Below are 14,648 nucleotides of genomic sequence, written 5' to 3' on the forward strand. Positions count from 1 at the left end.
TTGTAGTTTTCCAAAGTAAAGGACTTAAAGAGTTAAATTCAGGGGCGCCTGGGTGGCTCAGTGGGTTAAAGCCTCTGCCTTCGGCTCAGGTCATGATCTCAGGGTTCTGGGATTAAGCCCCACATCGGGCTCTCTGCTCAGCAGGGAGCCTGCTTCCTCCTCTCTCTCTGCCTGCCTCTCTGCCTACTTGTGACCTCTGTCTGTCAAATAAATAAATAAAATCTTGGGGCGCCTGCTGGCTCAGTGGGTTGGGCCTCTGCTTTCAGCTCAGGTCATGATCTCAGGGTTCTGGGATCGAGCCCCACATTGGAGGGGGTCTCTGCTTAGCAGGGAGCCTGCTTCCCTCTCTCTCTCTGCCTGCCTCTCTACCTACTTGTGATCTCTGTCTGTCAAATAAATAAATAAAATCTTTAAAAAAAAAAAAGTTGCATTCATTTGCCTGTCTGCTGAAGGAGGGGAAGCGGTGGGGGTGGGGAGGTGTCCATTGAATGTTTCTATTAACTTATAAATAGGGGTTTTAACTTGAGCTTTCCCCTCCAAGTGGTCTCTGAACTTGGAAGGTAAAAAGAATACATCTTTACTAACTTTTTTTTTTTTTAAGATTTTATTTATTTATCAGAGAGAGAGGGAGAGAGAGCAAGCACAGGCAGACAGAATGGCAGGCAGAGGCTGAGGGAGAAGCAGGCTCCTTGCTGAGCAAGGAGCCTGATGCGGGACTCAATTCCAGGACGCTGGGATCATGACCTGAGCCGAAGGCAGCTGCTTAACCAACTGAGCCACCCAGGCGTCCCGACATCTTTACTAACTTCTAATTGAAATACAGAATTTCCTTCTAGTATACATGTAGGCAGAAAACTGCAGGAGTATCAACAATACCTATGATTTTATCAGTAAGAGAACCACACACATTTTCCTATAATAATATGGTTGATACCCAGTTGATACACTGTTGATCTTCAGTACCACTCATCAATATTTCTTGTATAGTTCATATATTTCTAGTTACTGAATATACAGTTGTTCCTAGATTACCTGTAGGCACTTAGAAGTCAGCCTCTTTCTAACCTGCCTAATTTGATCTCTGTACTCCCCCCATTTATCTTAATGGCACCCATTGGAAACCTGAAGTTATTTTCACATCTTATTTCCTCTTACCCCTCAAATCTATATCTAAATCTTTACAAGATTCTATTTCTTCTTCTTCATCCTTTACAGCCTCCCGAGTTCGGTCCCACTTCCTCCCTTGCTGGGCCTTTATAGCAGGATCTCTAAGGCAGGGCAGGGTGTCCTTGATGATCTGTCTACTCTGTCGCTAACCTCTCTTCCAAGCAATCCACATAGCTTTCAGTTACTTTACTAACATATACATTGGATCATATTATGCCTCTGAATACTTTCCATGGATTCCTGTTTCCTCAAGGATGAAGAACGAATTCTGAACTTCCCAATCAGGTCTCAACTTAACTTTCTGAAACCTTTGGTTATAAACATCCTTACATATGAACACCAACACCATCTTGCTACACTGAGTCTCCAAAGCTGATTGCATTTCCCCACTTCCCCTCAGGAATTCCTACTCACTCCCTCACTCTCCCCTCCTCTACCTAGCTGTCAGGTAATTGCCCTCTTTCTGTCACCTTTGACATTATGTATCTATCTTTTTGATGGCTCATTCTGCAGAGCACTGTTAGTTGCCTTTGTATGCTGTAGGTATCTCAGTATACTGTTGATCCTCATTACTACCCATCACTACTTTAATTATGGATGTTTTGGTACTTATTACTAGACCTAGCTATTTTTTAAAAAAATTTTATTTACTTATTTGACAAAGAGAGATCACAAGTAGGCAGAGAGAGAGAGAGTGAGAGAGAGGAGGAAGCAGGCTCCCTGTAGAGCAGAGGGCCAGATGTGGGACTCTATCCTAGGACCCTGGGATCATGACCTGAGCCGAAGGCTGAGGCTTAACCCACTGAGCCACCCAGGTGCCCCTAGAGCTAGCTATTTAATTCATTAATAAAGAAGCACTATTATTACTATTTCACAAACATCTTTAATACTTGGATTACTTTCTGTTTCAATGTAGTTGTCTATTTCAATGTACTCCTGTATTTCACCTGGAGCATTTACAAACATTATTCTGACAAGTCATCTGTTAGTCTTCAACACCCAGTTAAAGGTGTTTATGGCATAAAATAGGTCCAGAGCTTCTGTTTTAGTTAAACTTCATGTAATTACTGGCTGAAGTCACCTCTAGAAGAGATGAGCTATCAGTAAGGCAGGTCCTAGCTTTTCATTTCCAGCTCTTCCCCAGCTGGAAGACTTGAGAATGTAACTTAATTCAGAGAATCTGACCTTCTACACTCGTTTCAGGCTCAATAAACTGCAGGCGCCCGGCAGTTGATCAGTCTGACTTGACAGCTTCCCCCAGAAGCTTACTAGGTTTGGGGGCCTTTTTCTGCAAGGCTTAGCTGATGACAGATTTGCCTCTCTTCTTTCCTCATGAGCTGGTGCCAAGATGACTTTCCACGTCGGGGGAATAGCTTTAAATCCGACATTCTAGGCTCGGAGCCTCCTCTCTTTTAATCGGCACCAATTCCATCCTCTCTCTTCGAATTCATTATATGCACTTGCTTCTCAGTCTGCCTCTGCCCTCCCAATATTCTCCTCCTTCTCTGTCCACATTCCCTCCAGCCGCGGCTGGGGAGGATGCCAGGAGACAGGAGGAATTCAGCATCCCAGCCTTGCAGCCTCCTGCTGACACAAGCCATCAGCTTTCACCACTTGACAAAGAGTGGATGGAAACCAAATCGGGCCAAAGGCAAAGGCTGCGCCAAGCTGAAGTCTCTGATCTTGTCATTTTGGGGACACAGACGTGTCTGATACAGAACTTTTTCTAAGATCAACCCTCAGACAAAACTTTTCAGTCTGTTACCTGAGAACAGTTTACTGCATGCAACTGTTTTTGGTTTTAACTATAGTAATGCGAACTAACGTTTTATAGTTTGTAATTTCATTTATCCTCAGAGCAATTGTGTACCTCAAGTTTTCTTGCTCTAATTTGATAGATGAGATATCTGAGCTCAGAAAGGTTTAAGACTGACTCTGCACAGTGCTAGAACAGGGAGCTAACCTAGGACTGCTACTTCCAGGGCTAATGATGGCTCCACTGCCCTGTACTTCCTGCTTTAGGAAGAGGTAAATGTGGAAAGCTAGATAAGGTATCTCCAGCTTGTGGCTTGTTGGCTCTTTGAATTCCCACACATAGGTTTTGTTTCTTACAAAAATGTTTAAAAATAATTCACATGGGGATGACTGGGTGGCTCAGTTGGTTAAGCACCTGCCTTAGGCTGAGGTCATGATCCCAAGGTCCTGAGATCGAATCCTAAGTCAGGCTCTGGGCTCAGCAGGGAGCCTGCTTCTCCCTCTGCCTGACACGCCCCCCACTTGTGCTCTCTCACACACACAAATAAATAAATAAAATCTTTAAAAAATAATTCACATGAGTTTCCAACAATGACAACATTGCAAATTCACATCAAAATTCAGATTCTAGAGGTCTGGTTATATAGGCATGCATTACTGCAAAGCAGTAAGTATCTAGACTGAGTATTGGTGCTCTTCCTAGAGAGAGTGTAAATTTTCCAGTTCGCTGCTGTTACCACCATTAAGTTGAGTTTCAACTTGATGCTTAATGCTTGAGTTTCAAGCATTAAGTTGAATTTCAGTTATTATTCTCATTGTCCTGTTTTCTTATGGCGGAATTAAAAGAGGAAAAGGAAACAATTCTTAAATTCACTTCTATCTCAAAAGTGGGACAATGAAATATAGACCTCAAAAGCTTTTATTTTTAACCTGATTTTCCTGGGCCCCTGTAAGAATTTGAATTTGAGACTCCTTACGGAGATAGTTGTTCTCAAATCTGGATGTCCATTGTAAACATTTGGGAGGCTTTTAAAAAAATATGTGACTCTGGGCTACACCACTGATGCATTGAGCAGAATCTTCAGAACTTGCCCCCAGGAATCTATAATGTTTTTTTTTTTTTTTTTTTTTTTTTTTTTTTTAATTTTTTAAAATTTATTTTTATTTATTTTCAGCATAACAGTATTCATTTTTTAATTTTCTCAACCAGCAGTTTTTTTTTTAATTTTTTATTTTTTATAAACATATATTTTTATCCCCAGGGGTACAGGTCTGTGAATCACCAGGTTTACACACTTCACAGCACTCACCAAATCACATACCCTCCCCAATGTCCATAATCCCACCCCCTTCTCCCAAACCCCCTCCCCCCGGCAACCCTCAGTTTGTTTTGTGAGATTAAGAGTCACTTATGGTTTGTCTCCCTCCCAATCCCATCTTGTTTCATTTATTCTTCTACCTATAATGTTTTAAACTCTCCATATTCTGGCCAGAAAACCACTGATTTAACTATTGATGCTTCTTCGGTTGCCCCCTTACAGAAGTTAGACTCCACTTTCCTCTAAGGCTCTTTCAGCTAGTTAACAGCGCTAGAAAACCCAGGTAAGCCAGAAGAACTGTTTGACAGCCTAGGCAGTCAGGTGGAAATGGTCCACAAGGAGTTAGTAATAAATGGAATATCATTGATTCATGGTTGACCCCAGCAGGTCACCAGCAAAAAAGGCCTCAGGAGACCATATCAGTTTGGATTCCCAGAAGGCCTTGGTTAATTCACAGAACCATATCCTGATATACACTGAAAGGGACCTACAGGGCACCTGGGTGGCTCAGTGCGTTAAAGCCTCTGCCTTCTGCTCAGGTCGTGGTCCCAGGGTCCTGGGATCAAGTCCTGCATCAGGCTCTCTGCTTGGCAGGGAGCCTGCTTCCTCCTCTCTCTCTGCCTGCCTCTCTGCCTACTTGTGATCTCATGTGTCAAATAAATAAACAAAATATTAAAAAAGAAAAGGAAAGGCACGTACAAAGCACTCAGTATTTTTGAGAAGTCACTTTCTCTCTCTGCTTCTTCATCTGAAAAACCAATATGTAGGGAAAGATAATTAGAGACAAAATCAGGACTTGAACTTCAGTTTCCTGAGTCTTAGACCTCATTCTTCACCAATGGACTTAATTTCATAGAGAGGTTTTTTTTTTTTTAAGAATTTATTTATTTATTTATTTATTTTTTTGACAGACAGACATTACAAGTAGGCAGAGAAGCAGTCAGAGAGAGGAGGAAGCAGGCTCCCTGCAGAGCAGAGAGCCCGATGTGGCGCTCGATCCCAGGACCCTGAGATCATGACCTGAGCCGAAGGCAGAGGCTTAACCCACTGAGCCACCCAGGCTCCCCTCAGAGAGAGTTTTTTTAAAAACAAGATCATGATGGCCTAGGTTGTGTTTATATTTCCTTTTTTGTCTCAAGGCAAAAATGGAAAATTGGAAGTTTTTTGCAATTTGTTATCACTTCTCTTGTAATCAAAGATGAATCAGTTATTATGTTAAATACCTTGTCATCTGGGTCAGCTATTTAAAGGAATCATGGATATGTTTTCTGCCACCATTTTGGGGATAATAATAGTGGTAATATTAGTAGATACTCTTTAATTTGGTGTCAGGTGCTCTCCTATTCATTTGTTCCCCATTATGTTATTTAATCCTGACAACAAAGGTCTGCAGGAGATACTTACTTTCATATCTTGCATATGAGGAATTGAAGCTGTGAAAAGTTAGTTAACCTTGTTTATTCATTGAACCATTCTTTATTGAGCAGCTATCATGTGCCCAGTCATAGAGTTTATAAACAGCAGAGTTGGGTGGCTCAGTGGGTTAAGCCTCTGCCTTCGGCTCAAGTCATGGTCCCAGGGTCCTGGGATCAAGCCTCTCATTGGGCTCTCTGCTCAGCTGGGAGCCTGTTTCCCTCTCTCTCTCTCTGTCTGCCTCTCTGCCTACTTGTGATCTCTGTCTGTCAAATAAATAAATAAAATCTTTTTTAAAAAAATAATCAGCAGAGATAGGATTTGAATCTGATTTTTTTTCCCCCAGACCCATGGTTCTCACCAACTCTATGAAGCACTTCTGTTTTCCAGGGCTGCCTCCTATTTCTCCCTTGGGCCCCAGTTGAGCTTCATTCCAACATATGTTTCTATAATATTTTTTCTTTATATTAATATCTCTATTTCACTGAATAAGTATCTTTCCTGGGTCAGGATGCCTGGGGCTAGAGCCAGTGTGTGGAGTGGGGTTAATGGGAACAGAATAAAACTGGAGGGAGCTAGGTCTGGACACTCAGGGCACCTGCCAGAAACAGCCACAGAGAGGGTCTTGGGGCATGTATGCCAGACACATCTCCGTGATGTTGGGGTTTCTCTTGTGAACAGATTAGGTGGGACCATCATGCTATAAATCTAGCAGGTCACCAGTCATGAAACACTTCCATATAACCTGTAAATAAACTGTACTGAGTAAACAAATAAAGGTAGGAAATATATCTTATAATTAATCATTGTGACTCATTTCAACTTGGGAGTTACTTTCCAAAGCATTTTTGCATACATGAATTTATTTCATGCTCAGATAAATCTGTACTTAGAGTAGGTTGGGGATTGTAAGTCAAACTGTTTCTAAGGCAAGCTCACCTCAGTTTCCCAACAGCGCTCTCCTCGCCAATGGAAATGCTGTAAACGAATCACATACATAATAGCACACACACTGAAAATAAGTTTGGCAGAGTATTTACATCACATGTGTGTCATAACGGAAATGGCTCTGGGAAGGAGCAAGGGTGTGTTCGGAAGTAAAAATTCCGTCTGGACCTGGTGGTTGGTGAGTGTGAGGGTACTAAGATTCTGGGAAATATTGTCAAACAAATGTAAAAGTTGGGGAGGAAAATCTTAGGGTGGTGTTAGAAAACAAGATAGGCAGTTCAAAAAGGAATTTAGTTATAATCCAAAGGGAACAGGGGTTGGAGCATAATTGCCCTAGATTATACTTTACAGTATGATCCTTTGGGAAAGCTGCATATAATATAGCTTCTGTGTGAGGATAAAGCTATATCATCTTAATGGATTTTTGATAGAATACCAAAATTTAAAAGTAACAGGACTGTGCTTCTATCCAGAAGTAATTCTCCTCACAACCCATTTTTCATTTTAATGGGCCGTATAGTGGCTAGCTCATCACTCTTACCTTTGTTTTTTCTTTCTCATGATGATCCTAAGTGTATTTTTCCAAAAGACAACCACTGACAACCCTAAAGCCATTGTTCTGAGTTCTTACTCCTAGGAGTGTTTCAGGTAATACTGTTCTTAGTATTCGATGTCATCTTTCTTATCCTGTCATTTACTTTCTTGGCTGCCAAGAGTCTCGCATTGATCTGTCTCCTTTCTCTTCTGTCAGGCCATTCTGAGTGGTAATTTTTCACCCTGTCTGCTTCCTTATCCCAGTGGTCCATTCATTCTCTTCAGGCTCCTTTTCTCTCCCCCTCCATGCCCCCTTTATGGCAGCACCTTCTCCAGTAAAGTTTCAAAGACAGCTGAAGATGGGGATTGGGCTAGAATGAGAAGATGGGTTTATTTAATAGCTATTACAGGATTTCAAATCGGTCAGAGTTCTTGGTTGCAAATGATGGAAACAACTCAAATTAGCTGAAGGAGAAGGGATTTTATTGGGTCACTTATCAGAAAAAGATGTTGGGGTAAAGCAGAATGGAAGGAATTTCTGTAGGAATATGAACCTCACAAACTAGAACCAGAATTCAATACCACTGGGTTGCTGCCTCCCTTGTCTTGAGCTATTTTTTTCTAATTAGTTTCATGCTGCAGAAAGGGTTTCCTATGTGCTGGGAAATATGGCTGCTGACTTTGAACTCCAGATTCACATTCTCCAGAAGAAAAAGGGCTTCTTTTCCCTTGCCAACACTCCCCCCACCTCCCGACCACCGTAACGACCCCCAGATTGTTCTATCATTCCTAGGGAAGGCATCTGATTCATTCTTAGTCATGTGTTCACTTCTGGACCAGCCTCAGAGTCTTAACAGATCTAAGTCATAAGGGCAGGGTAGAAGGGACTAGGATTTGACACTATAATTGACAACCCTACCAGAACCACTGAATGTGAGAAAAATAATTCTTTCACTAAAGGAAAAGATGCTAGAGAGACAAAAAAATGAAAAAAGCACTCCAGAATTAAAAAAAAAAAAGTTTAATATGTTTTCCTGCAAAATTGCACAAAGAAATCTTTTCCTCTGATGTTATCCTTTTAATAAAAAACTTACTTTGAGGAGAATAATAGTATGGGGACTCTCAGCTGGTGGTGGTGGTGGTGGTTGTTAAAAAATACTGTGCTTTTTAAAAAATGTTCACTATAATCAGCCTTCCTGAATCCACACTGACTCTGGGCTTAGCAATTTGACTTGATTTGGCTGATGGGACGATAATAAACAGGATGCAAAACAGAGTCTTGAAATTGTGTGTGTGTGTGTGTGTGTGTGTGTGCATTGGGTTTGCTTTCACTTGTTGCAATTTAACACCTTACTGAGCCTCGGTTAGCCTAATAGACTATGAGTTGGACATGGCCTAGTTATACCTACTGTCCCCACCAATGGCCAACCAAATACCAGACATGGGAATCCATCAACTGGCAGCTGACTATAAAAATAGGAATAAGCAAAAATGACAACACATGAAACAGATATGAGCCATCCTGACTGAATCAAGCCCAAGTTTCTGACCCATAGAACTGTGAATAAATAAATGGTTGCTGTCTTAAGCCATTAGATTTTGTGTTTGATGTTACATAGCAAAAAACCTAACTGATACAAACACTATGTGCTGTGTTCTTGGATCCATCCTGACTTGGGAAGCTCTTTTAGCTCTTCAATATTTGTCATTTTGGAGTCCTTATCAGGTATTTTATTAGTTGCCTCTATCATAGGGTAGGAATTCCATGTTATTCCAGATAACCTCTTTGATATGTTCCCTCATTATTGAATTTCTCTTTAACCCATTTCTCCCTCCCACCAAAATCAAGAAAAAAAATCCATTTATGGTACTTTCCTCTTAGGAGGAAGCATATAATGAGAAGCAGAGAATTCCCAACCACTGTTTTTGTTCTTTTAAGACAAAATTGACCTGAGTAGGACACACATTTAGATTTTTTTCAGTGGGGAAAAATGGTTCCAACTAAGGTTCATATTTTTGAAGTAGCTGCTTGATGATGTCTGAAGTTTTTCTTTTTTAATTTTGTTTTTGTATTTTGTTTAGCTTGTTTTTAAAAAGATTTTATGTATTTATTTGACATAGACAAGTAGAAGGAGTGGGAGGCAGAGGGAGAAGCAGGCTCCCCATTGAGCAAAGGACCTGATGCAGGCCTCAATCCCAAGACCCTTGGAATCACAACCTGAGCTGAGGGCAGATGCTTAAACAACTAAGCCACCCAGGCATCCCTAGTTTTGTTTTTATTAAGAGTAAGACAACCAGTGATCTGAGGATGGAACCATAGTGATCACAATTTGTAAAATGAACACAGGAGAGAATAGGGATGTAAGAGGAGAATGAGAGGAGTGTGGAGTCACAGTAGCCAACAGGATTCAGGACATCTAAAAGAAAAATAGCTCTAAATCCAGAAAAGAGATGGACTCAAAATAACCATTGGACTTGGCACTTACGAAATTGTTGACCTTAGCACTTGTGGATGAATGATGTCCTTAGTATATAAGAAGAGAGGGAGTCAGACCTCAGTGACTAGTGGACAGAATGGAATGTGAGACTGTAGACAGTGTGTACTGATGTTTCATTCAGAGGTATATGAAAGAGATGGGATGGCAAATATAGTGTAGACAGTGGCACTGGCAGACAGGATTGAGATCTGAGTATTCTTATATGATGGCAGAAAGGAGAATACACACACACACACACACACACACACACACACATTATGTATATATAATCCTCCATTTCAGGAAAGCATAGGATAGGAGCAGAGAATCAGACCAGATGCTCTGTTGGCTTAAATTTGTACAAACACCAATTTGACTCCACAAAGAAAACATCATGTTACACAAGGGTGCTAGTTTACCTGTTTCCCCTCCCCAGCTCTGTCAGATGGTATGGTAAGAGCTTACATCAATGAAGCCTAGGTGAAAGACTCAATCATGAACCCTCCCTGCTTCACAAAGGGGTAGTGTTCTCAAAAACTGCAAAATTAGGTACTTCAAATGGAATTGTTCTTTGAGAGTTAAATTATGCAATCAGTACAAAAAAGATGCAATGTGACTCTACAGAAGAAGCAGTTCCTAGTTTTGTTGATCTGCCGTTCTTTGGGTTTCTATTTCATTGATTTCCATTCTAATCTTTACTAATTCTTTTCTCCTGCTCAGTTAGGCTTTTTAAACTGTTCTTTCTCCAGCTCCTTTAGGCATGAGGATAGCCTATGTATTCAAGATTTTTCTAGTTTCTTGAGAAAGACTTATATTGCTATATACGTACCTCTTAAGACCACCTTTACTGCATCCCAAAGGTTTTGAACAGTTGTGTGTCCATTTTCATTTGTTTTCGTTATTTAAAAAAAATTCTTCTTTAATTTCCCAATTGACCCATTCATTCTTTAGCAGGAGGCTCTTTAACCTCCAAGTATTTGAGTTCCTTCCAAATATCCTCTTATGATTGAGTTCCAGTTTCAAAGCACTGTGGTCTGAAAATATGTAGGAAATCCCATTTTCTGATACTGGTTGAGACCTGATTTGTGACCCAGTATGTGATCTGTTCTGGAGAATGTTCCATATGCATTCGAGAAGAATGTGTATTCTTTTGTTTTAGGATGGAATTCTCTGTATATATATTTGTGAAATCCGTCTGGTCCAGTGTGTCATTCAAAGCCCTTGTTTCCTTATTGATCTGTTTAGATGATCTGTCCATTGCTGTGATTGGGGTGTTAAAGTCCCCTGCTATTATTGTATTATCAAAGTGTTTCTTTAATTTTTGTTACTAATTGGTTTATATAATTGGTTGCTCCCAACTTAGGAGATAAATATAGTTGTTAGATCTTCTTGTTGGATACCCTTTAAATATGATACAGTGTCCCTCTTCATCTCTTGTTACAGTCTTTGGATTAAAAATATAATTTGCCTGATATAAGTATTGCTATCCCAGCTTTCTTTCTTTCTTTTTGTGACAAATAGCCAGGTTTATTTTTTTATCTTTATTTTTATTCAGTTAGCCAACATATAGTATATCATTAGTTTTTGGTGTAGTGTTCAATGTCCATTAGGTTGATAAATGGTTCTTCAACTCCTCACTTTCAATCTGGAGGTACCTTTGGGTCTAAAATGAGTCTCTTATAGACAGCATATGGAGGGGTCTTGCCTGTTTATCCAATCTAATAGCCTGTGTCTTTTGATTAGAGCATTTAGCCTATTTACATTCAGAGTAACTATTGAAAGATATGGATTTAGTGCCATTTTATTATCTGTAAAGTCACTGTTTCTGTATATTGTCTCCATTTGTGGTCTGTTTCTGGTCTATGTTACTTTTGGACTCTCATTTCACTTACAGGATCCCCTTTAATAATTCTTATAGGGCTCATTTATTGATCACAAATTATTTTAGTTTCTGTTTGTCCCAGAAGCTTTTTATCTCTCCTATTCTGAATGGCAGCCTTGCTGAATAGAATATTCCTGACTGAATATTTTTTTCATTTAGCACCCTGAATATATCATGCCAGTCCTTTCTGGCCTGCCAGGTTTCTGTGGATAGATCTGCTGCCAGGCTTATGTTTCTACCTCTATAGGTTAAGGATCTCTTTTCCTGAGCTGCTTTCAGAATTTCTATTTGTCTCTGAGATTTGCAAGCTTCATGGTTATATGTCTGGGTGTTTATCTATTTTTACTGATTTTGAGGGGAGTTCTCTGTGCCTCCTGGACTTGAATGCCTGTTTCCTTTCCCAAACTGGGGAAAGTTCTTAGCAATAATTTGCTCAAGTATACCTTCTGCCCCCCCCCTCTCTATCTCTACCTTCTTTCTCTGGGACCACAATTATTCTGATGTTGTTTTGCATTATGGTATCCCTGATCTCTCGAGTCCTCCCTTCATGATCCAGTAGGGTTTTTTCCTCTTTTCCTCAGTTTCCTTATTCTCCATGGTTTTATCTTCTATATCACTGATTCTCTCTTCTGAATCATTTATCCTAGCAGTAAGAGTCTCTACTTTTTATTGCATCTCATTAATAGCCTTTTTTATTTTGATCTGATTATATTTTAGTTCCTTTATTTCTCCAGAAAGGGGTTCTCTAGTGTCTTCTATGCTTTTTTCAAGCCCAGCTAGTATCTTTATAATCATTATTCTGAATCCTAGCTCAGACATTTTACTAATATGCATATTTATTAAGCATTTGGCAGTTAATACTGTGTCATGTTCTTCTTTCTGGGAATTTTTCCATCTTGTCACTTTGTCTGCAGAAGTATAGATGAATGAGAGAATAAAATACAAAAATATCAACCCAAGACCCCAGCAAAATATACACTAGATAAATCAGAAGAGATCAGAAACCAAGTAAGGAAAAAAAATGTGAAAAAGGAGATGATATAATCAAACAGGTGGACAGAACAGGGTGATACACCAGGTCATGGGTGTATTTTGGTCTGTTAGAAGACACCATATCCCAAAATTGTAAAGAAAGAAAAATGTGTGTGTGTGTTTGTGTGTGTGTGTATATATATACACACAAAAATAAAATTGTATACAATGAAAGGAAGCCAAAAATGAAGAAATATATATATATATGTAAAAATGTCAATTAAGTCTTAAAAGAGTTGATAAAACACGAAACTCATTGAAAAGGAAAAAAAGAAAAAAAGAAAAAGAAAAATTTTAACCTGAAATACTAAGGAATCATGAGAAAGAGCCTTGAATTCTGTGCACTATTTCCCCCTAGTCCTGGAGCTTTTCAGTTCTGTATGATTGGTAAATTTGGTATTAGCTGGATGTTCCTGCTGGTCTTCTGGGGAAGGGGTCTGTTGCACTGATTCTCAGGTGTCTTTGCTGGGGCAGAATTGCACTGTCCTGGTCAGGGAGCTAGGATCAGTGTAAGCAGCTCTGGATTGCTCTGTGTGGCTTCTGTTCCCTGAAATCTTTCCACACCACTTAAGAGGTGAGAATGCAAATGGCAGCCTCCTGATATCCCACCCTGGAGCTGAAAGATCCCACCCCCCCAAACTTCAGTGTACTTTCAGGGAAAAGCAGTCAGTCACTTTTGTCTCATTTGTTTCTGCCACATTCTATTTTCACTAAGCCTGTGACTGTTTTTATCTGAGGCACATGACCCCATTTGGAATCTCTACACTTTGCAGACCCCCACAGTGTGCATCTACACTGTTCCTCCCAGGGGAAGGAGGAGGGTCCCCTTGCAGTTCTGCCACTTGCTACAAATGTGAGATCTGAAGGAGCACCGGCACCCCAATGTCTATGGCAGCAATGTCCACAATAACCAAAGTGTGGGAAGAGCCCAGATGTCCATTGACAGAAGAATGAATAAAGAAAATTATATATATATATATATATATATATATATATATATATATATATATATGGAATATTACTCAGCCATCAAAAAGGAATTAGTCTTACCATTTACATCAATCTGGGTGGAACTGCGGGGTATTATACTGAGAAAAACTATCATATGGATTCACTTACATGTGTAATATAAGAAACGGTGCAAAGTATCATAGGGAAAGGGAGGGAAAACTGAAAGGGAAGAAATCAGAGAGGAAGACAACAAACCTTGAGAGACTCTTAACTCTAGGAAATAAACTGAAGGTATCTGCAAGAGAGACAGGTAGGGGAATGGGGTAACTGGGTGATGGGCATTAAGGAGGGCATATGATGTGATGAGGACTGGGTGTTATATGTAATTGATGAATAATTGAACTCTATATCTGAAACTAATCATGTACTATATGTTGGCTAATTGAATTAAAATTTAAAAATAATAATAAAAAAAGAAGAGGCAGAATAGTTCCTAGACCATAGTAAGCTTTTGGTGACAATATGTTTGAACAGAAATATAGGTCATTTTGTCAGGAGAATTATTTCATTAGCCATGAAAGTGAGGAATGTTTATGTTGGCAGTGGGAAATCCATGGCTGCACAGCCTGAACACTTTGAACCCCATAACAGGTATACTTTTGTTTTAAAATGATGTCATTAAAGTATTGGGATATTGTCTTTTGCTTAAATCCGTACTCCCCATGCAACTTTCTGAACATAGTTCAGCCGTAGAGATCTGAAGAATAATCATTCATTCAAGATAAATGCCAAATACCTACTGTCTGAAGGTTCGTTGTTTTAGTCTTAGGAGTATAGAGATGAATTAATGAAACAATAATTTCAGGGCTCATAAAGCTTACATTTATTGTGGTGGACACACATATATGCACACACACTACATAATACTTTAATTGTGGATACATGCTATGGAGAAAAATAAAACAGAGAAGGGGCATCAGAAATGTTGGAGGTGTTTCAAGTTTTGGTAGGGTAATCAGGCAAGGCCTCTTTGAGAAGGTCACAATTTAGTAAGGACTTGAAGAGGTGAGGGAGGAAGAAACATAAGAGGGAAAACCGTTCCAGGCAAAGGAAGTATGCAGTATTATAATCTTGAGGTGTGGGGCATCTGTGTGGCTCAGTAAGTTAAAC

This window comes from Mustela putorius, unplaced genomic scaffold, assembly GCF_011764305.1.
Source record: "Mustela putorius furo isolate JIRA1106 unplaced genomic scaffold, ASM1176430v1.1 tig00000228_pilon_pilon_pilon, whole genome shotgun sequence".
Taxonomy (NCBI): Eukaryota; Metazoa; Chordata; class Mammalia; order Carnivora; family Mustelidae; genus Mustela; species Mustela putorius.